This window comes from Spinacia oleracea, chromosome 5, assembly GCF_020520425.1.
Source record: "Spinacia oleracea cultivar Varoflay chromosome 5, BTI_SOV_V1, whole genome shotgun sequence".
Classification (NCBI taxonomy): Eukaryota; Viridiplantae; Streptophyta; class Magnoliopsida; order Caryophyllales; family Amaranthaceae; genus Spinacia; species Spinacia oleracea.
In genome coordinates, this window is record NC_079491.1 from 60733319 (window position 1) to 60740758 (window position 7440).

A 7440-nucleotide genomic window follows, 5' to 3' on the forward strand; every position below is an offset into this window, starting at 1 on the left:
TTGCATTTAATCGATCTAATGCTCCCATCAAATTTTTGTTTTTGTAAGGTCTATACTCCGAGAACTGCGCCTTATGCTAGTGAGGAAATTGATGTGGTTCGTGAGCAATGGGCGAAGTTTTTTACCAGCAAGTATTTATTATTGACATGAGGGAGCTTGATCGAGTTGGTTTAGATGTATAGAACAATCTTTTATGTTAAAATGCATGCGTACGTTGAAATTGGAACGTACGTATATTTAAATGTACTAGTAAACGGCACGTGCGATGCACGTCGTGTAAGATACTAATATGTTCATATATGCAAAATATAATTAAAATATTTACATATATTTGATTTTATACGTCAAAAATAATTATATGTCCAATTACATCAGAGTTTGTTTTTCTTACATCTAAAAGCTCATGTACACTACCTTAGTAAATACTACGTATGTACATAGTCAAAGAAGCTTATAGTCAAAAGAAGATTAGCAAACCTGTACATAGTCAAAAGAAGCTTAGTGAACCTTAACATGGTCAAAAGAAGCTTAGTAAAGCTCATTGAAGTTGTACATTGTCAAAAGGTTGTTTGTGACTACTAAGCGAAGTGGCATGTTGAACAAAATCTACAAAGTCCTGTTGGTTCCCCCACGCACCCATTGCTTCAGTAGTAGTAATCTGAAATAAAATAATTCACATAAGAAATTCAACATAATTATTATCCGGATGGAAAGGAAAAACTCCATTAATGATAGGCACTTGAAATACAATGTAATATCGAAATAGGAAACAGTTATACAATTATGGGCCATAGGAATAGAACCCGCATTATTTGATGAAATTAGGAAGCCTCAAGTGAAGGATAGAACAAAAGGGAAAGTTACAAGAATTTAAAGTCTAGGAGGAGTCAAAGATGATACGTTAAGTTTAATTTTAATAGAGAATATGTGTACCTAGACTAATGGTTTGAAGGAGAAAACAATGAGTGAAGCTCATAATGTGCTCTACTCTATTCAAGGCGGAAATAAGATTACTCCACAATGAGCCGTAAACAAATAGTTTTGCTTTGAACTATATCATGAGAAGAAACACTATTAAAATGTAACTGCTATGACTAATCATATGTGAAAAACACATTCAAAGCATATATCCCATACAAAAGCCTCTTAGTTTTCAGGACACTTTCATAACTAAGTACTAATTTCCATTCGATGACGCTACCGCCACGAATCACTAATCTATGAATAATGTAATCTATCACTCACACTCTATTTCGACCATAAATGTCACAATTATAGAACTGCAAGTTCCTGAGGCATCGTCAATCATTTGGAAAAAAAAAACTCGTTCTTTTCTTTTTGTAGTTATTCCTTCTATCTCCAAATCAGATACTTGATTAATATTTTGATACATTCCTGAGATAACAAACCACAATATGCAAGGCATTTGTAGTCTACTGGGGATTACTTCAGATATCAATATACCATAAAGAGCAAAAATTTGCACCCACTCACCTACACTGAATAAGTAAAAAGCCTAATTCTTGTCCTTCATTAAGAAGCCATACATAAAGAACTCTTGTCAACTTCAATTCCCCTAAAATTCTCATGAACAACCTCGATAAAAAAGTTAAACCCCTACTCTCTTCCAATCATGCAGCAAAAATACACTCTTTTAGCCATGATTCCTTTTTAACGGCTTAATATCAGTAAATACAACTCAGTTCATTAATTTTACAAAACAAATGATGGGATTCAGATGACTGGAACAAATTTGTGTTATCTGCTAGATGGGTGTATCAACCAGAAGGTAAAATTAGGGGAAAACGAATGAAATAAGACGAAATATCAACAAGAAAGTTCAAGAATTAATTGTGAAAAGTTGAAACTACTAAAGTAATCACCCCAAAACTCAGTCTAACAAAAATTCAGAATTTGTTTTTCTATCAATTAACCGATTACGAACAATCTCACAAATAAAATTGCACCAAATATCTAAATTCAGATAAAATAGATGAAATTGGATTAAAACCAAAATAATAAATTCATTTTATGGCAAGAGGATTTACCTGGGAACTCAGTATGTTGAATAATTATCAAAAACCCGAGCTTGTCGCAAACCTAGATTACTCCTCTTAAGAAATTTACCAGATTTGCGGATTTCAGATGAGATGTTCCTGATTTCAGACGAGATGCGCGAGCTTACAAAGGGAATTCGACTATGAAGTTGGGCGGTAGATGATCACTATTGCTCAGAGGAACTACCACTTCCCATCTCTTGAGAAGGAATACCAACAAAATAATTTAACAATAGTTTCTACGAAATAGCAAGGCACGTGGATATCAATGTGAATACAAATGCTTCTTTCACTAAAAGATAGACTGATAGAGGTGACAGGTGTATCATGTTTATGAAAAAAAAGGGAAAACGTATTAATGAGTAGTATTACAAGTGAGCATGGCAACATAGTAAATAACAAACCAAATGAAGGGCAAAATTGGCAAAAAAATGATGCAAAACACATATGAAGTGTCGGCTTTTTATATAGAAAGATTAGTACGTGCACTTTGGTTTTGGAATATATACAAAACTACAGTTATTGTTTATATATTTGTTATACAGGTTGCGATATTCTATTATTGTTATGACAGGTTTCTATATTTGGTGCAAAATCCCTAAACAAAATTAGAATTTTTCCGCTAAAAGTGCTTTGTTGCAGCGTACATATATATGTGTACGCTGTAACAAGGGTGTAAATTTTGGCAAATTTCCAGACTTGTTGCAGCGTACAAATAGATGTACCTGCAACAAGTGGAGTTTTTTGCAGCGTACACTTCTTTGTACGCTTCAACAAGTCAATATTTTTGCCAAAATTTTGACACTTGTTGCAGCGTACATATGCATGTACGATGTACGCTGCAACAGGTTCAGACTTGTTGCAGGCCCCCCAGTTGCAGCATACGATGTACGCTGCAACAGGGGTCTAAAAGCCCGCTGCAATAAGGGTTTTTTCTACTAGTGAGAAATATTATTTGGCATGATAAATGATGTAGTGTACATGTGTAGTTGATGAATTTAATGAATCTTTTCACTTTTATGGACTTTATGTATTTTGGTCAAATATTGAGCTGAAGAAGAAACTCAAATTTAAATTATTAAAGTAACAACAGAGGTATCTCGCGGGCCACACTCTAGTTAACATATGCAAAACAAGAGCTATCTAAATTGATTTCATCCAACACCAATTGGATTTGGGAGGACCACTCTGACATTTTCGTCACAACACTAACAATATCAATTGCATCTCCTTCAATTAATTCAATTCAATTCAGTTTACTTCAATTCAATTCAGCTTAATAATAATAATTTTTACTAATTAATTAATTTAGTTATTATTATTATTATTATTATTATTACTATTATTATTATTTATATATCTATTTTTTTATTATCATTATCATTATAATTGATTATTTATTTGTTTTTTATTATAATTACTTATAATTTATTATTTATTATTTATTATTTATGATTATTTATTATTTATTATTATTGTTTATATTATTATTACTATTACTATTATTATATTACGAAGTATTACTAATTAATTATGTATTATTATTTATCATTTAGTATTTACTCCCTCCGTTCTTGAATGTTAATCCTTTTTGGAATCTAAGACAATCTAGTATAATTACATGCACTTGTCAAATGAATTTAACTCATGTGGTTAGAAAACAAAAATAATTAAGGGGTTTAATGGGGATAAATGTTTACTTGGAAGTAAACAAGTGGGTTGTGTGGATATTTAAGAGGCTATATTGGGTGAAATGTGGGTTGTGTGGATATTTAATTAAGAGACTATATTGGGAGAAATGTTGGACAAGTAAGGAAACATTCCAGAATGAATTGTTAAAAAGCAACCAAATACGGAAAGATGACTAACATTCAAGAGTAGAGGGAATATAAATTACAGTACTTATTTATTAACTTTGTACGTTTATTTATTGTACAAATTTTAGCAAGTAGGGATTCACGTTCAAGGAAGGAAAATATAGGCAAGGAAGTTAAATTATGCCTAATGGCATAACTCTTATGATAATAGTAGCATGTTGAGCAAAGGAAGATTTAAAAAAAATGAAAGTCTATGTGTTCTTGATCACAAGTCCTGCATGATTAAAAACGATGTTTGGTTTAAGTGTTTTATTTTTTTATGTATTTGTTTTTATAGTTGAGTTGTTGAGTCGGTCTTTGAATAAAATATTAATAAATAAAGTGAAAGAGGATAAGATTCAAAACTCTTATGCACCTCGAGTATGAACATATGGGGGGATACACGGTTGTTGCCCGTGGCTTCTACTACAATGCAAGATGTTACATTATCATCCTTACGTTGGAATTCCATCAATATTAAGTGACATAGGTTAAGTTTTTAATTAGTATTTGACATCTCTCAAATGCTAGTCCATTTTGGACATTAGTAGGTAGGGATGAAAATGGGCCGGATTTGGACCAGGTCCGGCAAAATCCAGACCTAGAACCGCGTTATTGGAGGTGGATCCAGATCCGACCCCGATCCTTTTGCTCTAAATAAATCAGATTTGGAACCAGATTCACTAGGTCTAGTGGGTCTGGGGTTCTAAATGGGTCCAAAATGGGTCTAAGCGTATTTATCGTACATACTTTATTCGCCCAATTTTTGTATGAAAAGTAATGTTGCTTTAATAAAGGCACTAAATATAGATACTTTGTTACATTTTTTTAGGGAAGGAAAAATATATATTAGCTTTGTATTATAAATAAAATTTCAAAGTTTCTAGTATAACTCCTTTATATTCACGTCAATTTTTTTAAATAGTTTACTATTTTAAGAACAAAATAAATTTAACGGGCAAGATTGTATTATATTAAAGTTTCAATATTTTTTTTAAAAAAGTTATATATATATATATATATATATATATATATATATAATAATAATAATAATATATATATAAGTTCATGGGTCGGATTTGGACCGATTTGGGTATGTAATTCTTGGGCTCGGACCTAGACCCGCACCCATTGTACGTGGACCTAGATCCACCCCAGATCCATTATATTAGGTCTAATTTTTTTAGACTCAGACCCTTAAAAATGGACCGTGTCCAACCAGATCTGGATCGAGTCTTGGACCCATTTCCATCCCTACAGTAGTAGGTAAGAATGTCTTTCGATCCATAATCCAATCTTTAAAGTAAATTAAAAGTTTAGAGTTAGAAGTGGTGTCAAGACTCAATAATAAGTCTTGTATTTTTTTTTTCTTTTTTAGGTGATTTAATGAAGTGGCTTTTGCATGTGACATTTGTTATTTATTTTGGAGTGAAACATGTTAGTTTTTAGTTATTCTTATTAGTGTGTATGTACTCAACATTTTATATATATATATATATATATATATATATATATATATATATATATATATATATATATATATATATATATATATATATATATATATATATATATATATATATATATATATATATATGTATAGGGTTGTCAAACCCGTGGGAGTTAGTGTTTACATCAAACAAACTCAAGAATAGATATATATTTCTTTATGAGCGACTCATAGAAACAAAAGGTATGGATTCTACCACAAATCTGAGAACATATGGTTGTTGCTCTAGATAATGTCGTTTAGGAAACCATGATATTTCCAAAAAGACAAGTGGGAGAAAAATGACCTCGAAGTGACCTCAAAAGAACTTCGAGTCAAACAACAAACAAATGTAGGATACTTATGAATCTTTGAAAAGGCTCCGTACTTAGAAGCCTTTGGAAGAGCTTCAGGAAGACTATGGAAGTGCTTCAAGAGAATCCTAATACTCAAAGGACTTGAGTAATGTCTTTATAGACACTAACGTTTGATGTTCAATGTAACACCCTAATAATTCCTTGCTTTTATAAAACCATTTCCAACTTAAAATAAAGGAATTACTAAATTATTACCGCCACCGTGATAACGGTTAAGGCTAGTACCAGAATTACGCAGCGGAATTTAATATCAACTAACTTTTAAAACATAAATAATAATTATTGAGGTCTCCTACAAGTTGGAACCATAACGGCCCAAAAACCAAAGTATTAAAAATTCAACGAAACCCAAACATAATTAAAGTATAGTTAAAAATAGTTTTAAAGTGCGAAAGCATGCAACTCTCACTAGTAGAAAAAACCCCTGTTGCATCCCCCTTGTTGCAGCGTACAAGTACTACAAAAAAAAATATCGTATAGCAACGGATATTTAGCGGCGAATTTATATCCGTTTCTAATTTAGGGACGGATTTCAAATCCGTCTCTAAGTTAGGGACGGATTTTGAAATCCGTCTCTAAGTTAGGGACGGATTCCAAAATCCGTCTCTAAGTGAGGGACGGATTCCAAAATCCGTCTCTAAGTCAGGGACAGATTTCAAAATCCGTCCCTAATATGTTTTAGCAATTTCAAAACGTAAAGTCCACTAGCAATTTCTCATAGACTCTTCGTAGAAAGTTAGATCTAAATTAGAGACGGAATTTTAAAATTCGTCCCTAATGTGTTTTAGCAATTTCTCTAAATTAGAGACAGAATTTTATATCCGTCCCTAATTTAGAGACGGAATGTTAAATCCGTCCCTAGTTTAGAGACGGAATTCTAGATCCGTTTCTAATATTTCTTTTAATTATTATCAATTTTACACATAGAAGTATACAAGTTGTATTTGGTGTAGTTGGTTAGAGTTTCTCCTCGCGACTTTGAGGTCACAAGTTCGAATCCCCTTATCCCTTCCCCTTGCAAAGCTGGACCGGGTTGACCTAAGCGAGATTTCGAACCGGTAATGGGACCGAGTTGAACCAAACATCTAACAATAGGTAGTAATTATTTTTACTTGCTAAATTTAGAGACGGATTTTTGAATCCGTCCCTAAATTTTAGAGACGAATTTTGGAATCCGTCCCTAAATTTAGGGACGGATTTTAGAATCCGTCTCTAAATTTAGGGACGGATTCAAATATCCGTCTCTAAATATTAGATACGGATTTTATGGAATCGGTCCCTAAATTGAATTAGCGACAAGGTTTTTAATAAAGGATGTAATCCGTCCCTAAATCCGTCCCTAAGCACACATAGCGACGGATTTGACCCATTTAGGGACGGATTTGGTCCGTCGCTATATGAGCTTTTTTTTGTAGTGAAGTATTAATACGCTTCAACAACCAGTCAGTCAACGCGGGTCAAACTCTATAAAGGGTTGTTGCAGCGTACAAATTAATTGCCCCCTGCAAAAGAGATTTTTGCAGCGTACGTAATAAAATCCCCCTGCAATAGACGTTTTATTTTGCAGCGTACATGGTAAAAGTCCCCTGCAATAACATGTTTGTAATTTTTTTCGCTGCAACTTTAACTCAGACCAAACATTTCTATCTCAAACCTCATGA

At 32.6% G+C, this 7440-nt stretch overlaps 1 long non-coding RNA gene across 1 annotated transcript; it reads right to left on the bottom strand.

Moving 5' to 3' along the window:
* Positions 1-300: 300 nt before the first annotated feature.
* LOC110791119 (uncharacterized) lies at positions 301-2364 on the bottom strand. The gene is made up of 2 exons (XR_002534014.2): positions 2049-2364; positions 301-658 (listed from the first exon to the last, which is right to left on the bottom strand). It is a non-coding gene; the product is annotated as an uncharacterized lncRNA (long non-coding RNA).
* Between the last annotated feature and the right edge of the window lie 5076 nt (positions 2365-7440).